This window comes from Dermacentor silvarum, chromosome 8 (assembly GCF_013339745.2).
Source record: "Dermacentor silvarum isolate Dsil-2018 chromosome 8, BIME_Dsil_1.4, whole genome shotgun sequence".
Classification (NCBI taxonomy): Eukaryota; Metazoa; Arthropoda; class Arachnida; order Ixodida; family Ixodidae; genus Dermacentor; species Dermacentor silvarum.
In genome coordinates, this window is record NC_051161.1 from 128918996 (window position 1) to 128946354 (window position 27359).

General features: G+C 48.9%; 1 protein-coding gene and 1 long non-coding RNA gene across 5 annotated transcripts in view; one reads left to right on the top strand and one right to left on the bottom strand.

Annotated features, from left to right (window-relative positions):
* LOC119461699 (uncharacterized) overlaps positions 1–27359 on the top strand; it is a 160443-nt gene that overhangs the window by 87523 nt on the left and 45561 nt on the right. The window lies entirely within an intron of this gene.
* Positions 15667–24433, bottom strand: LOC125947362 (uncharacterized). Its single transcript, XR_007468239.1, has 3 exons — positions 24344–24433; positions 17270–17410; positions 15667–15787 (listed from the first exon to the last, which is right to left on the bottom strand). It is a non-coding gene; the product is annotated as an uncharacterized LOC125947362 (long non-coding RNA).

A 27359-nucleotide genomic window follows, 5' to 3' on the forward strand; every position in this document is an offset into this window, starting at 1 on the left:
TGTCGTTGGCGTAGATGGTGTGTTTGATACCTTCGCTTGGGCCAGCTTCCTCGAGAGGCCGACCATGCAGATGTTGAAGAGCGCGGGCGAATAGACCGAGCCTTGCGGCGTGCCCCGTGGGCCCAGGAGCACCTCATCGGAGACAAATTCTCCGATGCGAAGCTTCGCTTTCCTCCCCGTCAGGAACGAACGGACGTAGTTATACAGCCTGTGGCCCCGCTCGAGGTCCGCAATGGAAGCCAGGATGTATTCGTGGAGAACGTTGTCAAACGCTTTCTCGAGGTCGAATCCGAGCAGGGCCCTGGTGTCCCTAATACTGCCATCGATGATGCGATGTTTGATCATCTTCATGGCGCCCTGCGTCGAGAGGCCGGCGCGGAAACCAATCATGTTGTGAGTATACACGTTGTCTTCGAGATATCTGCTTAGCCAGCTGAGGACGACATGCTCCGCCACCTTCCCGACGCAGGACGTGAGAGAGATAGGTCGGAGATTGTCCACGCTCGGAGCCTTGCCGGGTTTGGGGATCAGGACGGTGTTGGCGGTCCTCCAGTTCTCTGGGACACTGCCGTTTCTCCACATCCCGTTGATATTCTCGGTGAGGTATCCGATTGAACGGTCGTCAAGGTTGCGCAGCATCTTGTTGGTGATGCCGTCGGGACCCGGCGCAGACTTGCCGTTGAGTGCAAAAATGGCTTGCCTGATTTCCGCCGCGGTAAAGTCTTCGTGCAACTCTGGACGGGTCGGGCCGAGGTAGTTGGAAAGCCGGACTTCCTCGTCTCTGTGCTTTACGGGCAGGTACTTCCCCATGAGCGTGGCTACCAGCTCGTCCCCGGAACAGGATCTGGTACCTTCATGCAGGGCTCTGGGGAGCGAGTGTGTCTGGTTGGATCTGGTGCTGCCCTCGTCGAGGAGATCTTTGAGCATGTCCCACGTCTTGCCGTTGCGCATCTGCCCGTCGATCAAGTCGCAGACCTCGTCCCATTGCTGCTTGCCGAGGGTCCGACAGTGATCTTCGAAGGCCTTGTTGAGCTCGGAGATCTTTTTCCGCAATCTTCGGTTTAATCTTTGTCCCTTCCATCGGAGAAGCAGTGCCTGTTTGGCCTCGATAAGATGGGCTAGCCTGCTGTCCATCTTCTCTACCTCCAGGTCGGTGACGATCTTCTTGGTGGACGACTCTGCGTTACTCTTGATTCTTTCGCACCAGTCTTCCAACTTCTTCGGGGACGGGTGTGCTTTCGTTGCCGCGGAGCTTGCGAAAATGGTCCCAGTCTGTGATGGTGAACTCTCTACATTTACTTCTTGCGACGTCGAAGCGGGTCTCGAGCACGTAATGGACGCTACCAAACTCCATTGCGGTGTTACTCCACTCGGCTCCCGCGATGTTCTTCACGAACGCCAGATCGGGCGTGGTGTCCCGGCTCACCGAGTTGCCGATTCGGGTCGAGAACGCCTTGTCCGTGATGAGCGTGAGGTCCATTTCGTTGGCGTTCTGCCACAGACCCCCGGCCCTTGCTCGTGTCGTAGATGTAGCCCCACAGTCCGCACGGGGCGTTGAAGTCCCCGACAACGACCAGGGGATGGGTGCCAGCCAGGTCGAGGGACTTCTTAAATATCGTCTTGAACTGTTCTCGAGAGTCCCTGGGATTGCTGTAGATGTTGAGTATAAACACGTTGTTTCTCCGCTGGTTGCGTTGTCTCGTGTTGAGCAGAACCTCCGCCATGACGTATTCGATCTTGCAACTCGCCAGCTTCAAATCGTGAGACAAGGGCGTAAGCTTCTTGTCAACTAACGTGCATACTCCCCGACCACCAGGTTGACCGGAGACGGCCCGATAACCGGGAAGGGATGCGGCGGACACTAGGGTTTCCTGTAATGCTATTGCCTGTTGTTTGCGAGCCAGCGATCTAAAATATTGCTGCAATGAAGCCCTCTTATTGGAGTATCCCCTGCAGTTCCATTGCCAAATTCTGAACGCTTCTTTTGAACTATCTATGATTAGACACGTTTTCCTTACTACCTGCTCTAAGCAAAGCCGCACGTAAAAAGTTCCCCCCAGTCTGATGCGTCAATGTTCTCGTAGTCCCGATTATAGTCGACGAAGCGTTCGGATCAACGACCTGCATCGGAGTTGTGAACGTAGTACTTGGGATCACCAGACACTCGAGAGCGTCGATGCGATCGGCCAGCGCGCCTAGGCTTCTCTTCGGGTCTCCTAGGGCGACCTGCACCTGTGCTAAGCCTTGATGTAACTGCTGCACGCTCGTAGTGGGCGTGGCCTACATGCCCTTGATCTCATTCGTTTGCGAAACTTATTCTTCCTTACAGGAAACTGCCCTGCGCTTGGAGGCCCCGGCCGAGTCGCTGACCGGGACTGGTACTTCGATGGCGGTCGGGGCCGACGCTTTGACCAAAGCATTCTGACTGATTACCAATTTCTTAATCTCCGTCATTTCGCTAGCCATCTTTCTCACCATTTCTTTTAAGTCTGCGTTTTCCTGCTGAAGGCGCGCTATCTCGGCGTCCCTAGCTTGCTCTGGGAGCGGGTCGCGTGGGCCCCGGGAGGGTCCCGTTTCGCCGCCGCCACGAACCCTATCGGTCCAGGATAGGGCCGACTTCCTCTTCATCTGCTGGCCGACGCTGGAACCGGACCGGGCCGTTCAGACGGAGCGGCGCCTGGAGCGGCGCCTGGATCTGCCCCTGGATCCGGGTCTGCCCCTGGACCTGGATCTCTCCCTGAACGGGGACCTGGAACGCCCAGGTGTAACCGACGGAGAGGGGTTCCTGGATCTGGAGCTTCCGCGGGCCTCGGAGCGACCGGCGATCTCCGGGAGCTGTCGCTCGCCCTTGGCGAAGGCCGGAGACTTGCTTCTATTGGCTCGGGATCGCTCCCGGCGCCTGCGTCTGACGAGGTGCGGCATCTGGTACCTCTGGTTGCACTCCTTGGCGGCTGTGCAGTGTCGGCCACCACACAGCCTGCACTTGGGGTCACACTTGTGTTGTTCGTCGGGGTTGGCGACGCCGCATCCTTTACACACGGCTTCATCTGGAGAGGGGTAGACGTCTGATCGATGCCCGAGGCGGCCACAGGCGTAGCACACCTCCACTCGCTTTCGATATAAGGTACACTTGACGAGTGTACCGCCGTACGAGATGTAGTTTGGCACCTTGTAGCCATCGAAGACCACAACCACGGTGCCTGTGCTCTTGATTCGTTTGGCCCCCAAGGCCAGCGGGTTCTTCGAGTTAACAATCTTGCGGTCGAGCTCCTCCGGGCCGTCACACGCTGCGATGCCGCGGATGACGCCCTTGCACGTGGAGTGCGGCGCCGCTTCGTACGCGTTGACGTCGTGCTGCTGACCGCCAACGGCGATGCACTCGACCCGGATTTATCGGGCCGCGTTCTCTCTGCAGGGGGTACTGACGACCATGATGTTTTGTTGAAAATTCGGGCACATCGAGTCCGAGTCCCGCTTCGCCGGGTCGATGCCGAACGCGTTCCATATGGCCTCGGCCACAACTATCGGGCCCACCTTGCTGATGTTCAGACCTCCCATCGGCCTGACGATGATCTTCGCGTCTTCCTTGGGCAGCGGGGGCATCCTCCCACCCCAAATAATCTTGGCTTTCGCCCTCCCACGGTCTCGATGACCCTTGGCGGACAAGTTGTCGTTTGGCTTAGCGCCGGTTGAAATGCCACCAACTCGCTCAACGGGCGCCGATTTGGCTCCGGAGCACCTGACAGCAACTGTTTGCCATCCGGAATCCTTGGAAAACTCTTCGGGAGTCACAAGCTCCCCTTCCACTTCAGTTTCCATGATTGCACAGTCTTAGAGTGTCCGCACAGGCGAGAAACGCGGTGGGCGTCGCAGCAGCACCTCGCCGCGCTAGCCCAAACGCGGTTAGCGTTAGCTTCGCAGCGGCATGGTCCGTGCGAAAAGGGGCGATAAAGTCGCAGAAAGGCCACCCACCTCCAAAAATTGGGTATCGACGTGATCGCCACAACTTTACGTGTCCGTAGGCATCAAAATCGTCGAACTAGGCACAAATTAAATCACCGAAAGCATTTCAGAAGCGGGAGCCGGTCTACACACGTCCGCACTCCCCGCCGCTCACGAGCGTCCATCCCACGTTCCACGACACCCGCTCCGTGAATGCGTCTCTCTCTCTCTCTCATAGCGCACAAAAGCTCTTCACCTTGCAGAGCACGAGCTCCTGCGGGAAGCCGGAGACGATCGAACATCTCCTGCTGGCCTGCCCGGCGTACCTCCAGCAGCGGGGCCCACTCCTGCAGGAGTTCCGCCGCCTGGGCCTCCCCTCTGGCAAGGAGGAAGATCTCCTCTTCCCCGGCCGACACCACCTTTCTGCACTTCGAGGCGTCGTGGAGTTCCTTGACTCGTCAGGGCTCTCCGCACGCCTCTAAGGACATTTCTACAAGCGGGAAGGCCACACGGCCTCCCACCCCACCCCGGGCCTGACCGGCCTGGCACAACACCCCTGCAGACTCTGCAGCACACCAAGGCCTTCCATCTCGGCCTGATACGTGCCGCCTATGCCTGCCGGTTTTGCTTCGCCCAGCCATGGCGACTCCACTCTATCCCTTCTTTCGCTCCCACTTACCCCTCCCCGTTGGGGCTGAGCCGTGCTCCCTCAAGGGCTGCAGAAGATAGCGCCAACCTTTCCCTTTCCCCTCAAGAACCACTTATCAGAGCATGAGCGTACGAACGTGCTAGCTGTGGACGAAGACGACGACGCTCGAACGCAATGTGCCATTTGTACTGTGGATCATCATCATCATCAATCGTATGGTTCGCATAAATGCATGTTCTGCAAGCGTGGCTCAAGCGAGAAGCCCAACGATCGCGTAGCCCGACTCTCCTGTTACCACCGCCATGGCTGTCCAGAACCCGATCATCCTGCTTCTCGGCGTCTGCGTGGTGGTTTGTCAAGGAGCCGGAGACAGCGGGCAGCGCTCTTTGTTGGATGTTTGGTACCTGGGCAGCCTGAACTCTGGCTTGCACGACATCCAAGGGACGGTCTATGCTGCCTCGGCGGACACGCTGCTGCTGCGGGGCTTCAGCTACGACGGATGAGCACCGAGTACGTTGTAGCGCCCACTGACGCTGCAACGCGGGGCGCTTTGATCGGCGCTCCCAGCCGGTGCCTTCGCGCCGACTCTCAACGAAGAAAACAATAAAGAAGCGCAGCGTGTGCTCGAAGCGCAAGCTCGGCACGTGCAGTGTTGTTCCAGGAGCTTGAGACGCTGGTCGTGGCGGCCTCCGCTCGGCTGGCCGCCTTCTCAGTAGGAACGACGGCACGGCTCGTTCGCCGCCGTCACGTTAATTCCTACAACGTGAAACACGTTGCAGGGCAACGTGTTGGCGTCACGTACTTCTATACCTTTTGCACTTCTACACAAACACACAATTAATAGCCTGGTGGAAACGGTGTACGCAGAATCCTGGACAGTTATAACATGTAACAGTTGTAAGAATGTAACATTCGAAATTAACAGCGGTGACACACGCATTGACGCATATGGTTCACCCTGATGGACCATTCGTTCAGCAGGCCGGCGTTGACACATGGCTTCTTATCGCAAATAAAACAAGATGTTATAGGTTGTGAAAAAAAAGTACAGCCTAGTGGATACGACGCTCGCTTTGGGACCGGGGGTACGCGGGTTCGAATCGCACCTCGGCAAGAAAGTTTATTTTATTTTCTTTCTTTGTCGTTTCTTGATACGTAGCACAAATTACGGCTGGCTTAAATAGCTTCGCTGTTTGAAACAGTCGGCAGATCCTACGCCCTTTGGAAATCGATGTTATGCGAAGCAGAGTGCGGGGACTCGACCACGTTAACAGAACGACCATGACAGCACCACGACGTGGGCGGCTGTTTCATGACTGTCACAGCTGTCACCGATTCGTCGTCGGCGCGAAGTCGATCGACGGAGTATACATGCCGGTTGGTCGTTCCGTACTGAAGCGAGCACAGTGAGAGAGTCAGAGTCGGGAGTAAACAAAAACCAAGATATTTATCGGCTGATAAATATACACAAATAATTAAAATAAAATAATAAAAAAACACTAGACAGACTACACACCTGAACTTTATATAACACAATGATGAAGAGAAATAAATACGAGCAATTAACAGTAGATATAAAAATGAAACAGTGCGAGATTCAAATACACAAGAATACACTTAACAGTATTTCACTAAAACAAAGTTCAAAAGAAATCAAAGTTAAAAAAAAACAAAAGGTGTCATACCGATAGCAGCAGCAAGTCCATAAACCATGAAGTCGGCGCGCAGAGCTTTCCCGAAGAATGCTGGCGGGCCGATCTCGTTGAGGGGGATGCGATTACTGGGCGGGATTTCCCGGGAATCTAGATTTGACGTCTTCTCTCAAGCAGGTTGAGCTAACTTGAGTCGAACTAGCGTGAGCTTCGTTGAAGACGTTGGTTTGTCGTCTCGCACCTCAACTAGTTCTTCGGAGCTCCGACGTGCCCAGGCGGCCCAGGCGATACCGGACGGCACTAGCCCCCCGACGGCTTCTCAGCAGCGATATTTTCAGCTTATAGACTAATTAGCAGGGCCCAAAACCTGCACCTAAATAGCCTCTCCTTTCCCTTGTTCCCTATGTAGGGGAACTGCCGGTATGCAGGGTTCACCTAAAGTATTCATGACTCCTCCAAAAAAGCTTGGCCGTGCCCCTTTCACCAGGGACGAAGGCTGGTAGATTCCCCTCTCTCTAAGGTCGAGCACCGGCACTGCACCCCACGGACGCACACGCACACCTCTGGGTCCGTTAATCGGTGTGTCGCTTTTTGGAAACGAGATGCCACCCCGTGGGGCCACGATGTTTTTGACGCCCGTTGATCGGCGTGTCGCCTTCTCGAAGTTTGTGCCGCACAGTGAGGACACGACGTTTATGGCGGCCGCTAATCGGCGTGTCGATGTCTCGAGAGACTATGCTGCCCCGTGAGGACACGACTTTTTGGCGGCCGTTAATTGGCGTCAAAACCACTCGACAACTCTCGAAAATATGTCGCTCCGTGACAATGGCATACATGACACGCATGTCATGACATTCATGATATGACTTATCATTTATGTTCATCATTCACTCTTGTAATACTATTACAATTTTGGTACATACCAAGTTAACGAAACGACCATGAGAGCAATAAGGCGTATGCGGATGTTTCATGACATACGTGACACGCATGTCACGACCTGTCATTTATGTCTGAACCCATTTCAGCGGATTTTGAGTGTTAATCGCCTTTTTGCTGAGTCTGTCATTTTTGCTGAGTCAAGCTCATGACTGACTTCTACCAACATATTTAGTGTTTCCTTCATTTAGTACCCTCGTTTCAACCCGTTTCAGTGGTGAAGTGATAATCCTTTTCCGCTGAGTCATTGTCATTTTTGGTCAATCACGCTCGTGACTATGACTTCTACCATCATCCTTTAGTATTTGCTTTCCTTACTTCCCATGTCTGAACCCATTTCAGTGGTTTATGTGTTAATTTTTTCTCAGCGTCACTGTCATTTTTGCTTAGTCATGCTCGTGACTTTGTCTTCTGCTATCACCCTTTAGCGTTTGGTTCGGTTAGTACACATGTACGAACCCATTTCAGTGGCTTTTGTGGAAATTTTTGTTATGATATAACCTATCATTTATGTTCGTCATACACTCTTGTCATACTATGCCAATTTTGGTACATACCAAGTTTACGAAACAACCATGAGAGCACGGAGACGTAGACGGCTGGATAGATAGATACTGTGAAAGTAGCAAATGTTCACCAAGAAATGCTTCGCATTTAATAGACGCGACTTCACGGTGCGAGCTCATGTTAAGAAGGTGCAGTACACCTAGAAGTTGACACTGGAGCACAAGCAAATTTGCTGCCTTTGGGCTGCTACCTCAAGATGCGCCCTAAGCCGTCGCTGAATCTAAGTAGCGCTGGTGTTGCGTTCGTATGGAGGAGGTGCAATTCAACACATCGGGGTCATACGTACCGAAGTCACAGTGAATGACTCGACCTAAGTGCTGGATGTTTGCGTCGTCCGGAATGGGCGCCAACGGATTCTTGGATTTCAAGCATGCGAACCCATGGGACTTCGGCCGCGTGCACAATGCGTACCCAAGAGCAGCCCTGAAGGCATCTTTGGCGAATTTCGCCATCTGTTCATCGGAACCGCGTGCGTGCAACGCGTGTACAAAATGGTGCCTCGTGATGGTGCCATTCCCATCGAATAGGCGGCAAGACGTGTTCCAGTGGCCTTACAGGAAACCCTCAAGATGTAACTGGACCGGATGCCACGTGCAGGCACTATCACGAAAGTGACTGAGCCATCACTGTGGGTGAGTCCTGTCGTTATTTTTCGAAAGAAGGACGGGAAAATCGGAGTCTGCATCAATGCAAGAAATATAAATGAGTGCCTACAACAAGAACATTACATTAATGCCTCGCAGAGAAGATATAGAAGCAGATCTCGCCTGCGCGACAGTGTTTTCGCGCCGGGATGCAAATTCTAGATTTCACCAGATCCCTCTAGATGAAACTTCCTGAATTTGCACCTTCGCAACACCCGAGCAGTCGCAACCGTCTTATGAGTTTACCCTTGGTATGGCATCTGCTTGAGAGGTTTTCCAGAGGACCTTGAAATAAATTTTGGAAGAACTTCTTGGAGTCAGAGTGTACGTTGATGACGTCCTTATCTGGGGTTCATCCATACAAGAGCATAATGAATACCTAAGGTCTGCGCTGCGAGCAGCCGAACTTGCCGTTCTAACATTTAACCCAGAAATGTGCGCACAGTTGCTCTCGAAAAGATATAATTTCTCAGGGATGTGAGTGAGAAAAAAAAATTCAGCAGCGACACTTAAGATGCGTACATGTGGGTATGCGAAAGCACTACAATCGCTTAGGTGAAATGTTTTAGACTTACGTTTGCGACATATTAAACTTCTTTCTGCTGAATCGGTGTGTGTGTGTGTGTGTGTGTGTGTGTGTGTGTGTGTGTGTGTGTGTGTGTGTGTGTGTGTGTGTGTGTGTGTGTGTGCACGTTGTCCACAGACCTAAAACATTCGGACCATTTCGCTGCAGAACGACGATTTGTTGTGTTTTTTTTTTTTTTTGCTTCGATTTTTCAGGCGTGCTTCCGTGGGAGACAACGTGTCACATCTGCCGCTGAGGTAGACGCTTCGTTGAGCATTCCAGTAGACAGGACTCCGATGAAATCTGAACAGCAAGTGACACATGGGAGGAAGTGCCGAAAGCAGTGACGTGACGTGTGTAACGACGCACGCACTAGGCACAACTTTAGTCAACCGTAACCATGGAGCCACCGTGGCGTCGGGGACGCCTAGCCGTCTCGCAACACTCAGACTTAAATGAATCAAACTTTCCTTTCAATTACATTAATTTTGTGACTATCGTCTCAATAGTCGCTACCTCACTTTTGTTCACTTTATTTCATACATTCCTCACAAGCAATATTGACAATGCGGTGCGAACAGTCACTACAACATCTAGCTACAACACGCTTTATTCAAAGCATCGCAAATGCAATGTTCAATAAAGCGTGAATAAAGTAATTCATCGCATTTTTTTTCAAGCCATGTTTGTATTGGCTCACTTGTGTAAGGGTCGGTGCACGCGGAGACGATGGGGGCGAAATGCGAAATCACCCGTGTACCTAGATTTAGGCGCACGGTAAAGAACCCCAGGTCGCCCAAATTTCCGGAGTCCCCCACTACGGCGTGCCTCATAAACAGACCATGGTTTTGGCACGTAAAACCCCATAATTATTTTTTTTTGTGTACGCGGAAAGCTGTCATCATTAGCACTGGCTCGAGCGTTGTCGGCTTCTTCCGCAGCTGGCTCATTGGCGCCCGTCGAGTTGCGCTCACGCTCGTGCTCGTGCTCGGCACGCGCTCGTGCCACTGCTCCCGCGTTCGTCGTCGTTGCCTGCTTCCACAGCTGACTGCGTTGCCGCTAATCATTCCAGCATAGAATTCCACTTCTCATCTCTCGTAATCAGGAGGCTGCGTTTACGGGGGTATGATCTATTCATTGTCTTATGTGACGGACAATTTTAATTTTGAAGCAATTTAGTTTCGAAGAATCATAAGCGCCAATGGCGGGCGAATGCTGCTAACCACGCCGCCAAGCAAACTCGAGGCAACGAACGCAAGCGACAACGGACATACCCATAGACGTGCCGATCCGACCGTGAGGACATCCGTAGCCGAGGCTCGAAAGTTGCGCGAAAGGGAAGGAAAAGTAAGGGAAAGGGAATGGAAAGTAGTAGGTCAGGCACACACACGCCAAGCTTCGCTTACCCCCATTTTCTCGACAGGGGTAGGGCTGGTGAATGTTCTTGCCTATTTTCTTCCACATGATTTTATCTCATCCTTAAGACTTTTTCATACTGGGGCGTGGCCTATGCGCCGGCGAGTGTCGGTAGAAGTCCAACATGTCACACGAGCGGCCCTGCGCACTGTTCGAATGAGCCGCTTTTGTATTCTAGCGTTGATCGTCAGCCACGGCCAATACGCGTATATACGTGCTAGCGAAGCTTTCACTGAAGCCCATGCGGACTGAAATTGGCGGTTTTGCAGTGATGATGTGTCTGAGCGCAATTTATTTGAACAAGGGTCACTTCCGACGGAATGGAAAATGAAGCGAAAGGGATGCCATAGCCAGCTACAAAAAGAGTGGCTGTATTTTCACTAGTGGCGCACCATTTTTTGTAGACTTGTGATTACAGCGGCATTTTAAACATCCTGCTACTCGACACCACTCCCCTCAGGGCTGGTCACTGTAAATTGCAAACTCCACGCGATGGGCGCTTTAGATCGATCACGTATTTTTAGATATAAAGCTTTAAGAAATGCGAAACTCTACTCGTGTGGCAAGCGAACAAAATTTAGGCATGCTGCCGTTCCTATTAGTTTCACTGCGAGAATTACTATTCTAGAGCAGGCTTCAGCTCATTTGTCAAACGTTGGTTGTTTTCTCATGCCGTACGTATTTGCCGTGCTCATCATGACACGTTTCATGTGATGGCGCGATCGATCCATTTATTCATTGATTGATGAATTTAATATTTATTTAATCGTCACAGCCACATTGTCACCCTACAATGCGATGCTGTGAACGCACAGCAGGTTGTGAGGTATGCATGACACCATATTAGTTACTAAGTTATGCTTGCGTCAATGTTCGTGTGCGCGCATATTCCCTGCGAGACTGAAAAAGAGCGAAATATAAAGTTCTTCAAGTAGTTCGAAATACACACTACTTCTTTTTTGAAAAAATACACGACTAACTATCAACCGGAATAGGCAAGAGAGGAATCAATTTTCGAAGTTTGAGCAAGAGTTCTCTCTATATTCTGGTTGGCATACGAAGTTACCAGATGTAGGTATGTTCTCTAGTCGCTCTAGTGTTTAGGCAGATATTTATCAAAGTTGATCGCGCATTGTAATTGCGATGTGGAAGGTGTTGGAAATTGTATAGCGCTGATGTACGTTTTCTTCTTGCCACAGTTGGTGCTGTATAATTCTTGTTGTATATTCAGTAAATACAACTAAAGAATTGTCTGGAATTCGGACAAAAATGGGAGTACTATTGAATCAACGCAAACTCCCTATCAATGTGGAACATCACTCTGCACTTTCGAGTTCCCTACATCCCTGAAAAACGAGGAATTAATGCGAAAACATATGGTAAGTTGCCGCGTGTGCCTAGTCCGCTGCAAAATAAATGTATCTTAAGATCCAAGGTAGTGCCAAGGTCCCAAAGACGCAGATTACTAATTATCGCAACGACACCAAGGTGGAACGGCAGTATGCCTAAATTTTATTGACTTGCCACTCGACATGAGTACGTGCTTAATAAGGCTTTCGATCTAAAAATCCGTAACTGACCTAAAGCGGCCATCAAGTGGTTTTTGAGGTTTATAATGCTTAGTCCACTGCGGACTTGTGTCGAGTTATAGGTGGCATAAGAAACTGCCCTAATTGCTAGCATACAACAAAGCGCACCAATAACAAAAAATGACTTCTCTCATTTTCTTTCCGGATATGGCGCAACCTTCTTTTCCGCCGGATGTGTGGTTTCGTCAGTGAGGTGGCACTATATAAGCCCCATCAACCACTGATGAACCATCATTTTGTGTAGGCATGGACCTCTATGAAAGCTTCCCTATCATGTATACATTTACCTTAGGGTATGTTCTACCTCTATGTCATGGCCGCGGGGATTCTGGTTACGACAGTCACGTCGGCGCGCGCGCGCAGCGGTGACGCCCGTCTATAAACTGGCCTTTATTGCAGATGCCGTAATGGTCTTTAACCCTGAGATTGAACATTTAACAGCGGAGCTGTTTAAGCTTGTGGTTAGGCCAGGTGGTGCGCACAAAAAACTGTGCCTGGCGATGACGTCACCGCGCGTTGCTTAATAACTCTCGCACACCTGGTGCGACGCTTAGCTAGGCGACGCACGTGACCTAATCGCTCGGTGAGGTTACCGCCCTCTCCCAGGTTACCTAAAGTCCCTATATAGTAAAGTACCTCCATCTACTCTTTCCTCTGCTATCTCCTCTCCTAAAGCGCTTGTTTTTACAGCGAAGCTGTAAAGGGCTCACCCCTCCATGGTCGCCTCCGGCAATAGAAAAAACTCTCATTGGCCGTATGCTGAATGTGCCAGTCAAAGCGCGCGAGGGCGAGGGACGCGCGCTTTAAAGGGAGCGAACGCACGGCGGAGAGCAAACGCCACTTATGTGCGAGTGAAAGCGCGCAGAGTGATTTTCAACATGGCTATGAGGCGAAAAAAAAACAAAATATACAGAAGTGAAAGCGCGCGCTATCATCGTCCAATCGGAAATACAGAAGAGAGAGAAGCGGGGTTGATCAGAGGATGGTGGTACTTTTCCGAAGTTATAGGGAGTTTAAGGTTACCCTCGCCACAGCACGAGGCGCGTCCAGTGTATCCGGCGTGCCCCGGCTGCAGCCGGCGTCGAGGTGCGACATGCTGCATTTCGCGCCGCCCTCGTCACCCAGAATGAACTGCATCCGCATCTCGTGGAGCAAGATGGCCTGGTGAATAGTCGTGATTATGGAAGGCGCGATAACCGACCCTCTATAGTTAAAGCCCCTATATATAAAAATGTCACAGTTTCGCCCTAAGGGCGAAGCAATGAATGCGATAGCAACACAGCAATGTCATGCGAAGTAAGGTGAGCGGCTTTGGTAGCAACAACACGCAGAACTGTTGTCGACGCCATCTGCGTTTTGCCCGCGTTAGCTCAAAATGCGTGCGGCGTTGGTGACTGTTGCTGGAGCCTCTGATATAAATAGGCACTTGGTGCCGCAGCTAAACGTCGCCTCCCTTCCCTCCCCCTCCCCCACGGCCTCTCGCGCGTCCGAAGAAGGCGCGTTTGCTCTACATATATGGTGATTGTAAAGGAGAAAAGAGACGCCTACTTCTGCAGCCCTTAAGCGAGCACGGCGCAGAACGCGCGTTTGTTCTCCGCCGTGCGTTCACTCCCCGTGAAAAGACGCGCCCCTCGCGCCCTTTCACTCGCACATACAGCGTTCGGCGCGCGGCGACGATTTCATCTCCAAATGACGTCATACGGAACCTCACGGCGACGGCGACGGCGACGCCGACGGCGACGGCGACGCCGACGGCAGAAATCTGCTTTTGAGTGTCCATATAATTGCTATCGCAATAAAAGTAGCGCCATTCTTAGATCTTGCCGCCACCGCCCTCACCCCGGCGTTCCCTCCTCGCCGCCTCCTGTCGCCCCAGCCTCCACCGCTCCCCCATTAGCCAATCCGTGTCACGTGGAAGCACGCGTTGCGCTTTTGTTTATTTTTTGTAGCGTTAGCTACACTGGCCTAGCCAAGCCCGTTTCGCGCGGCACATCAAGAGCCGTGCAGCGCATGCGCAAAGATCAGTGATGTCACACGGCTTGCGCGCCGGAGCCACCGGAGCCGGCACCTCTCGCGCACTCCGCCGCCGCCGGTCTGCGCATTCCAGAGGAGTGACGTCGTAGCCGTGGTAGACGCACTGGCGCCGGCGCGCGCTCGCTGTGCAGTCGCCGTCTGACACTGCGCTGGAGCCGCTGCGCTTCTGACTGGCGTTTGCCAGTGTGGTATAGCCATGGAGAAGGAGAGCGCAAATGCTGCTCAACAGTGCAGAAGAACGGAGAAGCTTGACTCATCGGATCCCGAAGTAGTTGCCTGGCAATTAGCGGTTGAGCGTAGGAGACAACCAGGAAAGCTAAGAATAATCATCTGAACCTTTGCTAACGCTACGTATATCCTGGCATAGCCGAGCTAAGCCACTGCAACTTTTTTTTTCTTTCCAGCGCGCTCCGACTGCCATTCTCGGGCCTGTGCGACGAAAGTGCTGTACGCGCAAACGGATCAAACGTGTTAGGGACCATAACTTCGTTGTGATGGCATGCTGCTGCGCCTTAAGTTGCCGCAACCGACAGGGCGAGTTTACCATCCGGCGTGCGCAAACGCTTGCACACACTTGATATTTGCGCCGTCTCCCATCATCGCGTTGCGACTTCCAAAATGGCATCATTAAGACCAGTTACTGACTGACGAAGCAAAATCGCGCCTCAAAAACTTCTCCGCAGGGCGCGATCGAAGTTTTCCTCGGATTTCCTCTGGTAGCGCGTTAGCTGTCGTCTGCCACGGCAGGGCCGACGCCGGCGGCGCCACTGTCGATATCGCGCCTCGATCCCGCTGGTCGCGCCGAGCGCGATAGTGTAACGGAGGAGGAGGGAAGTGGATGGCGCTACTTTTTATATATAGGAGTTTTATCTACAGTGGAACGTGTGCGCCGCGTCGCGCCGCGCCGCCTAGACGCATCCGCATTTTACACGAAACTAGGAGTTTCAGGATGATACGCAACTGCGAACTCGCTGCACGTGCAGCCACCAGCATCTATCTTGCTCGACGAGACGCGGATGTGTTCCCTTCTGGGTGAAGAGGCCGGTGTGAAATGCAGCATGTCGCACCTCGACGCACGCTGCAGCCGGGGCACGCTGACGAATGCCGGATACGTCGGCCACGTCTCATGCTTTTTCTGGCGTGGCAGCACCGTGGCGAGCACGCTCGCGCGTCAGCGCTACGTCGGACTATAAAGTGGCCTTAAGAAGGCTGCACGCCTACCCCGAGTATCGGGACCAGCCAAGCGAAACCAAGTTAAGCAAATTAAAGCAAAGACAAAGGTAAGAACCAACCAAACCAAACGAAGTTAAGCAAAGCTAAAGCTAAGAACCAGCCAAGCCAAACCAAGTTAAGCGAAGGAAAGCAAAGCAGTTTGGATACTGACTAGGTCCTCACAACTGCACATTGGGACGCATCTGAGGTGAATACAAGGTTGACCAAAATTACACAAAGTACCACTTTTGTCAGCTCTGGGATTGGAGATTTCAATGCGCCGCCATTCAAGGACTCATTCTCATAGAACAATTGATGCAATAAAACGTCATGGTTGTTGGGGGCCTTACTTGACGATTGACGATTTAGGGGCAAACTCTGTAAAAGGAACGAAAGTTCGTAGGAGATTTTCGCTTCACGCACCGGGAGAATGCATGGGTCAGAAAAGGACAACTGTTTTTAGTGTTTTTCAACATTTATTACACATTTGCATTTACGCCTGCAAAGAAAGTTTTGAAGGTGAAATCAAAGATTTCTACTTCTCAGCCTGGTGGCAGTAAGCTCGTTTTTTTTTCTTCCTGCAAAAAGAAAGGGAGAAGGTTGACATAAGATTTCATTTGCACACACGCTTCGTTATTGCGGGTGAGGTTATCCATCATCGATCTGACAATGTTTCGCATGTTAACAGGGATCTTAATAAAACAGCGCCTGCTTACAATATGTTGTGTCTAAAAGACAATGAAAATCTTACTTCACCGACGCTCCGTCCGTTTTCACTAATAACAAGCGCAAATAAGGGCAAACCAAAAAAGAAGAAGCTTTAAGATCACACCGACTGTGACTCAGCAACTACTAGAATTATATTTCTTACCAGTACTGGAACCTATAAATTTGACATGGACTACGCAGCTGCTGTATGTTCACCTAATCGATTTAAGGCATCCGTTAGAATTGTGCCTAACAGATGGAGCGATAAATGATGTCGACTCGGCCGCCTGTGTAATGTACTTAAAATGTACCTGGCCTCTTGCTCTTTCTATCCTATATTTACCCGAATAAGCGTGTATAGCCTAAATTGTTTAAACTTGCTATTCATAGCAAGCACGTCAGCTGCTCTTGCGCACCTTTGCATGACATGCACTTGCCATGCGCACATAGGTAATACACCATTCTTCTTCAACTAACCTTTTTTATATGTTATGTATACAAGTTGTGAGGATCAGAAGCTGCTATGTGCGCGGTAAGACTGCGACCTATCCGCCTTTTCCAGTCATGACAGAGCACAGAAAAGCTACACCTCACCTCTGAGGTTCTGAAAGGGAGTGGGATCGATAAATTCTTTCGCAGATGTGTGTGGGTATTCGATAACATCGATAAATGAATCAAATATTTCTCTATCGAATAAGGTTAGTCAATCTAATGGTCGGTATTTGCAAATATGAGTATTTTCTAATATTTACAGAATAGTTTTATTTCTCTTGTCGGCACAACCAAACTTAAGATTGCAGGAAAAGTATGATAAATTTAATCTTGGTGGCCACATTACAATGAAGCCATATTTTTTCTAGATCACTGATATTTAGGTGCCCTGAAGAATTCTTGGTACCCGAAAAAAACTGCTTCTTTTTTGCGAATGTTCGATTTTAAGTTTATTCGAAATGTTTCATACATGTAACATTATAACAAAAGTTTGCTAACATTCTGAAAGACTTGACTATGAAAAAGATTTTATGAAGGGTAAGGTAGAGAATATTATAATTGAAGACTATTTTATAAGTATTCAATATAAAATTTGATTCGTTGTATTCGTTACTTTGCTCGTATTGAATTTGTTCTTCAAATCTGTTATTCTCGCACCCTTTTGTAGCTAACTACCTTGCGCTGAGCACAGTAAACTAGTAAGCACAAAACGGCATTGCTTGTTAACTGTTATTCTTCAGCATACCATAGCGAGAAATATTTCTTCTAAATATCCGACTGCATCGCGGCCGATTGGATACTCAATGCCCATCCGTGTACAAAAAGTGTCCTCTCGAAACCAGCCACGCTGTTCAACGTACATCACCATTCGGCGACTTCATCACCACTGCAAAGGTCATCGATGTAAAGTGGGGCGCCTACGCCACAATTCTTCATGAACTCATCCAAGCATTTTTGGGGCACCGAATCTTTGGCTGTTTCTTTAGTCCACAGGATGCATTCTGAAAGAGAAAGCCGCTCGTGACGTATATGATTAAAATTTCACCTTATGAATGTCAAAAATATTAGGTGAAAACATTGTCCTCGTTTCTTTACGTCCCTCTTGCTTCACGTTACACCACATAGGTGAAAAACGTTCCCTCAGATATCAGCCAATTTTTCTGGGAACACAATTACTAGAGGCTTTAGGTTGCTGCTACGAGAAGGTAGACTTCAGAAACTTCTAGTCATACTATGTGCCCATTTTGCACCGGTAGCTGTTTTGGCGGCGCATCGCGATGCTTTCAACGCCATTCATTCAGGTAGCATTGATGGTCTCAAACATTTTACAGTGAATATAATGAGATGACAGAATTGTCACAATTATAGCAAAGATTTGAACACCAGATATTCAAGACATGTAATGTTCGACCCCTCTTAATATGTCTTTAAGAGTTCTTCTCACAGGCCTTTGCGAAGGAGACAACTTCCTAATGGACAAAATAATAATTATGAGGAGGAAACCATTACGGATGACGCCATAAGGGACATCCAATTTTCGCGCTGTAGTTACGGCAGGGAACCGCCCAGGTGCACGAGTGCGAGACAACAGACTGTTTATTCGATAAACTTGTGCTCAGATAACAAGTAACACTGAAACACAGCGATATTTTCGAGCACATTAATTGGTCTGTGGGACCTCATGTTGGGTCAACTGTCCTCGACTGTTTATATGCGCAGAAGCGCACAATACAGTGTGACCGCTAAAGCTCATGCACTTTCCAGAGTGTACGTCATTATTCGCGTGATGCAATTAATTGAATAACATTGTTTTCGCTATAGAATCGTAGACATTAATCTCGAAAGTTTCGGTTAAGGCAGGCGCCCAGCGATAAATTGTGGCATATTCTGGTGGTGGTTTCAGAGCGCTATAGCATTACTACGATAATGGCTGAAAATTGCTTTAATACTGTAGTACTGGAATAACCGTCATGCAACTGGTGCTTCTGGTTCCTAATCATGACTGGTGCGCGCCTATGATAGCAGAAGCGCTGAGTTGTTCTTTTGCGTGTACTTTCGAGCGCGACCAGAGCGCTCTGATGCGACCACTCGAATGTGCCAGGAACAACAATGGTGAGGCAGTGAAACAACGTTCACCGCACAAACATAAGCAACGTACGCGTGGTGTACGCCCTTCTTCGTACGCAATACACGCCCCCCCTCTCCGCAAATAGCGTGGTCTCTAAGCTGCAAGCCACAAACGATGCCTCAAAAAGTACACCTACGAACGAAACTAACAAACCGAGAAAAAAAAGTTTCACAGCATCATGGCGCACCTAGAAAGGCTTGCGACAAAACCACCGGCTAACACCGTGTCCATCATGAGTTGGAAAGTTGCAGGCGCCGAGCAAACACCCAGTTGGCAAGACCATCAACTTGTGAGTCCGTTCGTAGTGATGAAGGTACTCTTCTCTCGATCGTTCTCTCCGGCTTCTATTTTCCAATAGCCAGTTTTGTAATCCATCGACGATTGCAGATCCTGATCAGAGCGTTATCTATCCGTGGGAGGGAGTAAACGTCCTTCTTCGGTGTCATTGTTGAGGGCGTTGTTAATGGACGCACAAACGCGAAGTTCTCTCCTTCACTAAAGCTACAGAAGGAGCACCTCGGGCTCTTCGACGGCGTGATAATTTTGTGACGCAGCATTTCCTTAACTGGTAGCTTTTTGACTACTCTTTCTGGTATCGATACTATAGGTACGGGCTCTGACGGAGTGGCCGAGCGCACTTTTCTCTCTTATTGCGATAGCAATTATATGGACACTCCAGGCGCATTTCTGCCGTCGCCGTGAGGTTCCGTATAAAATCCAACGGCGATAAAATTGTCGCCGCACGCCGTATGCTGTATGTGCTAGTGAAAGCGTGCGAGGGTGAGCCGGCGATCGCGGCTCAATCTCACGCATGCAAGGGAAAGTAGCAAGGCGGAAGCGCTGTCTTCCATTGCATGCAAGGCACCCGAGGGAGGGTAGGGAAGGGGAGTGGAGTGGCGATTATACTCCGGGCGGCCCGGGTATAGCCGCTTTATCTTGAAAGACATATGCGGCCGGGACAGAGTCCGCCTTGCCGCTGTATTTTCAAATCTTAGTTCGCGTTGATGCGAGTGGACGACGGTCAATTCGCTCGCTGCTGCCACGTTTCCTCACTCCAGCGTTTTGGCAGCGAGTTTCCGCGGTCATCGATTGAGATGTGTTCATGTTTTCTTGTGCACGCGTGACACCATGTCTTTCTCATTGAGTTAGTATGCCTATGTTTACAAGTTTATACGGCCGATAAAACTACTATCCTTACCAGCGTGTTGTCTCTTTAAATGCGAAGCATTTCTTGGCGAACATTTCCCGCTTTGACAGTATCTATCTATCTATCTATCTATCTATCTATCTATCTATCTATCTATCTACCTATCTATCTATCATCTATGTAGGTATGCATCTAGCCCCTACTTCTTGGCGGTCTCATGGTCGTTTCGTTAACTTGGTAGGTACCAAAATTGGCATAGCATGACAAGGGTGTATGAAGAACATAAATGATATGTCATGACACGAGTGGCATGACATGCGCGTCATGTAGGTCATGAAACAGCCGCCTATAATGACAATTACCCAGCGAAAAATGATTACCACTCAAAAACCAATATTAAGGGCTCTGACTTGGGTACTAAGTGAAGGAAATACTAAAAATGATGGTAGAAGTCATAGCCAAGAGCATGACTCAGCAAAAATGATAGTTACTCAGCAAAAAAAAGAATAACACTCAAAAACCATGCAATGGGTTCGGATGTGGTACTAAGTGAAGGAATATGCTAAAGGTTGATGGTCGAAGCCATAGTGATGAGCATGACTAAGGCTGTAGCCTCAAGGTTCCTAAAGCGTAGGAAAAGGGACTCCTGACTCATCACAATGTGATGACACGTGTGTCATATAGGTAAAGAATCACTCGCTTACGTCTTGGTGCTGCCATGGTCGGTTCGTCAACTTGGTAGGCTCCCCGCACACTGCTTCGCATAATATTGATTCCCACATGGCGTGGGATCTGCCGGCTTTCTTTCCCCTTCCTATTGTCCATGTCTTGTGTCTTGTGTTGCGCTGTTATGAACCTTACGATGAATACTATCCTTACTTCGTATAGCTGTCCACTAATTTGCCATTGCAATCGATGCTTCACCTTTCGGGCGATACTGCGAATATTATGCGATACATCGCAACAGGTGTTTGTCGAGTCTTCGATGGCGCCGAAAAGCAGACATTTTACCGTTACACGAGACTTTGAAACTGTTCTAGTTTACAGAGGGTAAAACTGAAATAGATGTGGAAATTAATTTAAGAACTAGGGAGTTGTATAAGCGCAAACATAAAACCAAGATACCAAAACCCACAAACAAATACACACAAGTAGCACTCGAAATGAAGTAAATTTGAGTGGCGATGTGGGCTTGTTGCTGGTTCATGTTGAAACGATCGAGTTGCTGGGCGTGCAGGGAACATGAACGCGACAGAGCACAAATGCGTTACGTGTCCTTATTCTTTCGTGCTGGAATTCGCTCGTTTCAAAATGAACAACAAATAAGGCCGCATTGCTACTCTCATTGACTTATGACCTAGAGCCGTTGTGATAGCGGCGGCGGAATGCTACAGGACCAAGGCTCTGCTGACTTTCACAGTGTCTTCTATGTGTTCTAACGTAATGTCCTTTTTGAGGCGTTTGCATTTCTCGCTGCATTTATTCAGCATCCCCTTTGATTTTGGTGCATAGAATCGAGCGATTGCTCTTGTGTTGCGAATCCGACGTTCATGCAGGAGATGCTGGTCGCTTCACGACACTTTCTGCGTCTGCTGGTGTTTCATTGCGGAAGAAAATAATGACGCTGGAGGGAGATGGGATGCTTACTTGGTTCTCCAGTGCATTCACGGTACGTTAGCTGAGTATCCTGTATGCACGATTGTATAGCTTGGCCCAGGAACAGTGCTATTGACTTGGATCTCATATTAATGATAGCGCCTTGCTGGCTTAGGAAGCCAGTGCCGAGGATTACGCCCCGCGAAAAATGCTACAGGATTACGAACCTCAACGGGATTTCCTGGTTTTGAACGGTGATGCAGGGAATTTGATGTTTATTGCGAAGTTTTACAATACATGATTATCATGGCGCTGGAGCAAAAGGCGAGAGTATGAACGCCTTACTAGGCTACTGGCGCCGCGCGCCCAGCAGACGACACTGAAAAAAACAGAGATGACGTTCCTAACGCAATTCCTAATGTGCCGATTTCCACCAGCGTTATTAGGTGACCTCCAGTTGTCCAAATTTCCGGGGTTTCTAGTGCAGTTTATACTTTCCTTAACTTGGCAGCGAACGATCCACTGATGACATAGCAGACAGCGACTATGTCGTTTGGAGCGGCGACTGCATTGCCGTCGAGAAGCACTTCGAGGTCAATATTCTTTACTTGTTTTGTTTCTTGCATTACACTTAGGCCACGGCCGCGAATCACAGATGCGCCGTGTTGTTCCGCTGCTGTTACGTCACGTCTACTTCTGGCACTGTTTTCTTGGCTTCGAGGCTTTCTATCGATGGCAGCGTGCCGTTGATATGTCGTCAAAATGGTTCTTGCAGCCTTTTCTTCGGCACTTCCATGAAGAGCAACTTCTCCTCCAGCAGCTGATGCACTTGATTTCCCGATGAGGGATAGTGGACTTGCAATGGCTAATGCTAATGTGCAGCTGGCATAGTTACAAGCTGCGCGAAATATACGCAGAGAGAGTCAGAGACAAGACATGGGCTGCAGCACTCGTCTTGTCTGTTCTTTGCATCTTTGTCTTTTCTTTTTCGCGTTGCCTGCAACTTACCTAAGTGTTAATGCATACCAACTAGTTCAACTTGCGCTACGGTTGGCAACGCGCTGATAGGTGATGGCCTTTTGAGATGAGAAGCGGAAGGTCGTGGTGCTGCTGTGAGGTTGTCGGTGATAAGACCTGGTCATTCGCCTTGTTCTGGACGCGGCGCGTCGATGGAGAAGCCTCGTACTCTCATCTCAAGGTATGAGTATTGTCGTCCTCAGGGCGTCTCGCGGAGTGACAGGCGAACGTGTTGGCTCAGGGCGAAAAAAGATCGCTTAACCTTGCACTTGGCCGTGCAACGCTTGAAACAGCGAAGCAGGGCGATCGTAGCCCAGCGAGCCTACGTGACGCTGCTCGCATGTGTTGCCATCGTGTGCTACCGAGTAATTTGGGCATGTTTTAGCTCACTCTTCGTGAAATGTATGTAATGTCAGTTCATACGAAGTCATCGAAGAACAGCTGTGTAGCCTTTCGGTTCAGCGTTAAAAACAGTATCCGAAATTGTCTCTAAACTGCCCAAACATGCGAATTGTATCATCAGTCGCGGTGGGTGCATGTCTTTGGAGCAGTGGTGCCTGTATTGGTTTAATTGGACGAAAAGCAGCGGCATATGTGAATTGGTAGCATGAATTAGACAATCTTCTCACTATCTGATCGCTAGGCTTAAGAGCTGAAACACAAGAGTGCTAGTGCTCAGCCAACCTAATGCAGCCCCTAAACATCTTAGAGCCACTCGTTGTCAAATATTTGCTTCAGCAACCGACATCGTTCTCACGTATTTCAAACCTAGCTGACCTGAAATCACAATGCTATGACTATGTTAGCCTCGTGTATGAGTACGACGGCATTGCTCAACACACCGATCACTGCGCTTGGTAAATTAGCTCGATACATACAACCTTTGTGTTTCGGAGTTTCCTTTTAGCCCTGTAAAGGAGTAATATTTAAAGGGGGTCGCTTAAATAGAATCCGAAGGCTAATTGTGAGAACACAATATCTGTAAAAGTAGTGAGTGCCTTGAACAGGACGGCACGAACAAGACCGAGCAAAAAAGAACATCGGTTTTCGTCCTCTACTCTCCCAAACAAAAAAAAAAAAAAAAAAAAAAAACAGCGCTTAACGTTACAATAAGACCTCGCATGATAGTGCCACTTGCGCGTACCATGGGTTACATCGAACCAATATCTAGAACCCGAGATCTACTACTGCTTCGGACCCTCACGCCGTCCGCAGCCGGTCTCTCCACCACTCGACAAGTGTGATTCAAACTGTGGGGTATGCTGTTATTGCTAACCAAGACTATTTCTTTTGTGCGCGGAAACTTTATTAGACAAACGACGTCGTCGGGCAACGTAAGTACAGATAACAAACAATAGGAAAGCTTGTCAAAAAAAAAAAAAACAGCACAACTTAATCCCCAGAATAACAGTACCCACGATGTTAGGACCATCATATGTTTCATAACCACTCATTGCTGATAAAGCGCGGTGTATAACTACCGTAAAAATGTTGCATTAAAGTTACGTTTGGGAAACAAGTTTACCGAAATAAGCAATTAATCTCTGAAGCTTGTTGTGGGTCCAAACACACGCGCACACATCATGCTTTGTGCTCCATCCGCCTTATCGTCAGCAAAAACTCTATCCATGTCGACCTGAACATGTGGCATAAAGTAATAAATTTAAAGAAACGTAATTAGCGTGAATATGGTAATTATGCAATTAGGCATTCTCATTTCTCGTTGAAGTAATCGCTGCCACATCGAGTAACTTAGGCGGGGTTAAAATTGTGGTATTTGCCACCGCGAAGTTTATTTTTTTAATTTGTTTAAGCAAAAGAAAAAAACAAAAACGTGCCGATCATATCGGACAAGTCTCTTATGATAATGACAGTAGATACGTTTCATAGGGAATCTGTATTATCCCAAATGGAAATATTGTTTATGGGGCATATGGTATTTTTTGATAGGGAAGGCGGTCTTTGTTCATCCAAGGTCATAATACTTCAGAAATTGAAGCCAATGCAGTCGGCCAGAAAAATGCTACATTTTTTTAGTGTACTCACGGCGTCCGTCGTAGGGGATGTCGAGGATAGCGCAGTTGTCGTAGTCGGTGTAGTAAAACCTCCCCTCTGTAGAAGGTGCGTCATCTGAAGCAAAGAAGTCCCGTAGTGCGGATGTATTCCATTGACATACAAACACGCTATATTCAGCGCTGTATAACGCTCGATGCAATCTGTTCGCTCAAGCAGGCAAAAAGTTCATACAATAGTTCCAGTAGACAAACGAATTGGTAGAATTAGGAGTTAGCCGAAGAAGTAAAACATAAATTGCGCTAGTGAACATAGACTGAGGAATGCCGCAAGAAAACCTAGTGTGTTAAACATGATCTGCCGCCCATAAACGGCGGTGTTCGTCTTAGCCGCGGTGCTAGTTCCGGATGTCTTTTCTCACTATTGAATTGATATTGGTTGGTGAAAAGTCTACACAGAAAGAAGGAAGGATTGCTGTAATATGAAGTATGAGTACAGAAATCAAGACAAAAAATAAATCGAAGCAAATACTGAATAAAATAAGTAGATATTACCGGAGAGATTTTCAGTTGGGAATGGGAAGGTAGCAGTCGTTAACATGCTTTTTAGGCAATCATTATTCGTACAGATTTATTACCTTTTGTACTATAATTACTAGCGAAAAAAATAAAGTCTGGGGATGGGCTAGCCTAAACATTGATCTTACCTTGAGGCACATCAAAGGCGAAATTATTTTGACTACCCCGGTGCCTGTAACGCCCACCTAAACATGTCTACTACCGACCAAAAAAGTTTATGCACCTAGGAATCTGACAAAAAGCTGAATATCTCCTCAGCCTCAAAACGCAGCCTGGTATTCCTGTTTCCAGACTCCACTTGTATATGCGAACAACATTGTGATGTACGGTTTTACAGGCTACTTTTAAAGGCTGCTCGGATATTTAGCGTTTTCTGAGATCCCGTGGTCCTTTTTTGAGATCCGGTGGTCCGTAAACTTTTTTGGTAGATTGTACATAAGTGTTTCTGCATTTCACCCTCATCGAAAAGTGGCCTCCGCGGCTTGTGTGGAGCCCTCGATGTAGAGCTCAGCCGCACGACGCCATAGCCTCTACGCTACCGCGGCAGGTGCCTTCGCTATTTCGTAATATTTGATTGGGTATGTTGAGAAGACAAATTCAACCGGACGCCTTGTTTGAACGCCCCGCTAACAATAGAATATGAAGATGAATCGACTCAATGATAAAATGTAGATGTTACTAGAGTAACGCGTCAGCTCCAACTTCGCGCTACTCCTACTTGGCGTTGACAATACAGGTGTATGTATTTATATATTTTTTATCAGTTCGTTTTATAGCATATATGTTCATCGTCCCTTGATATTTCAAGGTTCTGCTGTTGTGCTGTGCATTCACGTGTAATCAATTCAAGAAGACAGCTTACGTCAACATAATGCGAAGCATACTTGGTTTGGAAGGAAACGGTTGGTATTATTGATATAACTGCTTCATAGCAAACGGTTAGAGCTCTTGCGAAGTGTTGCAAATTGCTACCGGCTGGAGATCGACATTTAGTTTCTTGTGATACCCAATTACCTAAGTTGGTGTCAAATCGGTTCATTGAAGAGCGGTACATACCCAGTCCCCCCGCTAGGACACATACTTTGTGCCGCACATTCCGTTGCCCATGTGGCCCATAGCCAGTGGCATATTACCAAATTGGCGTCATGGCATTCATTGAAAAGCAGCACATACGAAGTGGCGCGTCCATATGTGGCATACACACAGAAACGGCTAACGTAACCCAGTGACCTAAGTTGGCTGAAAAAAGGTTGATTGAAGAGCGGTGTATACTTAGTGGCATAAACCGAAATTGGCAGCATTGAAGACCGGCGCGTATTCTTTCGACGGTGCTACCTTTCGGATTGAATACATTTTTAGACTGCACTTACTCACGGTAGCGTCAGTTGCCGTGGGTATATGCAGTCTATAGTCAACTGTCGAGTGAAAATGCCCTAGTGTGGGTATGTTGCACCTACAGTGAACTGTCAAATGGACGAAGTCGGGAGAAAGGGGGGATTGGGGACGGCGACGACTGACCCTGTGTGAGCCTGAGGCTGCCAGTCTGTAGGTGTAAGAAAGTACATCAAACTTTTTGTAGTCTTAACATGTCGGAATTTGCAACAACAAAGAGAGAGATATAAATGAGATGCGAAAGGCAGGGAGGTTAACCGGAAGGTAGATATCCAGTTTCCTACCCTACACTGGGGAAGGGGTAACGGGAGACAGAAAGATAAGGAAAAATGCACACATTTAGACAGGGAGACAAAAAAAAGGAACACGCACACACACACATACAAAGAGACTCAAAAGCGTCACAGTCGTTCAATCAGGTCGCTTGACCGGAGGAACTTCAGTAGCGCCCTCGTCGCCTTCTGCTGTGAAGACCGTATCAGCCGGCATTCTAAAATCGTCTGCTCAGAAAGCGGCCGGTCGTCGAGGCGTGCCAGCTCCGTTACGAGCCACTGTCTCTGGGAGCTGTAGTGGGGACAATGACACAGGATATGTTGGACTGTTTCCTCGCTGCCGCAAGTATCACAGGCAGCACTGTCAGCCATTCTGATGCGACAAGCAAAAGCATTCGTAAAGGATACTCCAAGCCATAGTCGGCAGAGAGCAGTTGTCTCAATTCGAGGAAGTCCAGATGGAATGCGTAGTCGGAGGGATGGGTCCAGGCGATGCAGTCGAGTATGTTGGAAACCAGGTGTGTTCCACATGGCTCGTGTGGAATCCCGCGCGATTATGCGAAGCTTTGTTGCTGCATCGGCTCTTGATAACGGGATGGGTTCCTTCACAGCATTTTCGTGAGCCCTCCTCGCTGCTTCATCGGCCTGTTCGTTGCCCATTATGCCGCAGTGGCCTGGGAGCCACTGAAAAGTGATGTCATGTCCTTTTTCTGCTAGTTGATGACAAAGGTGCCTTATTTCCAGCACACGTTGGTCTTGTTGTCCACGACGTAGAGCGGATAGCAGACAATGCAGGGCGGCCTTCGA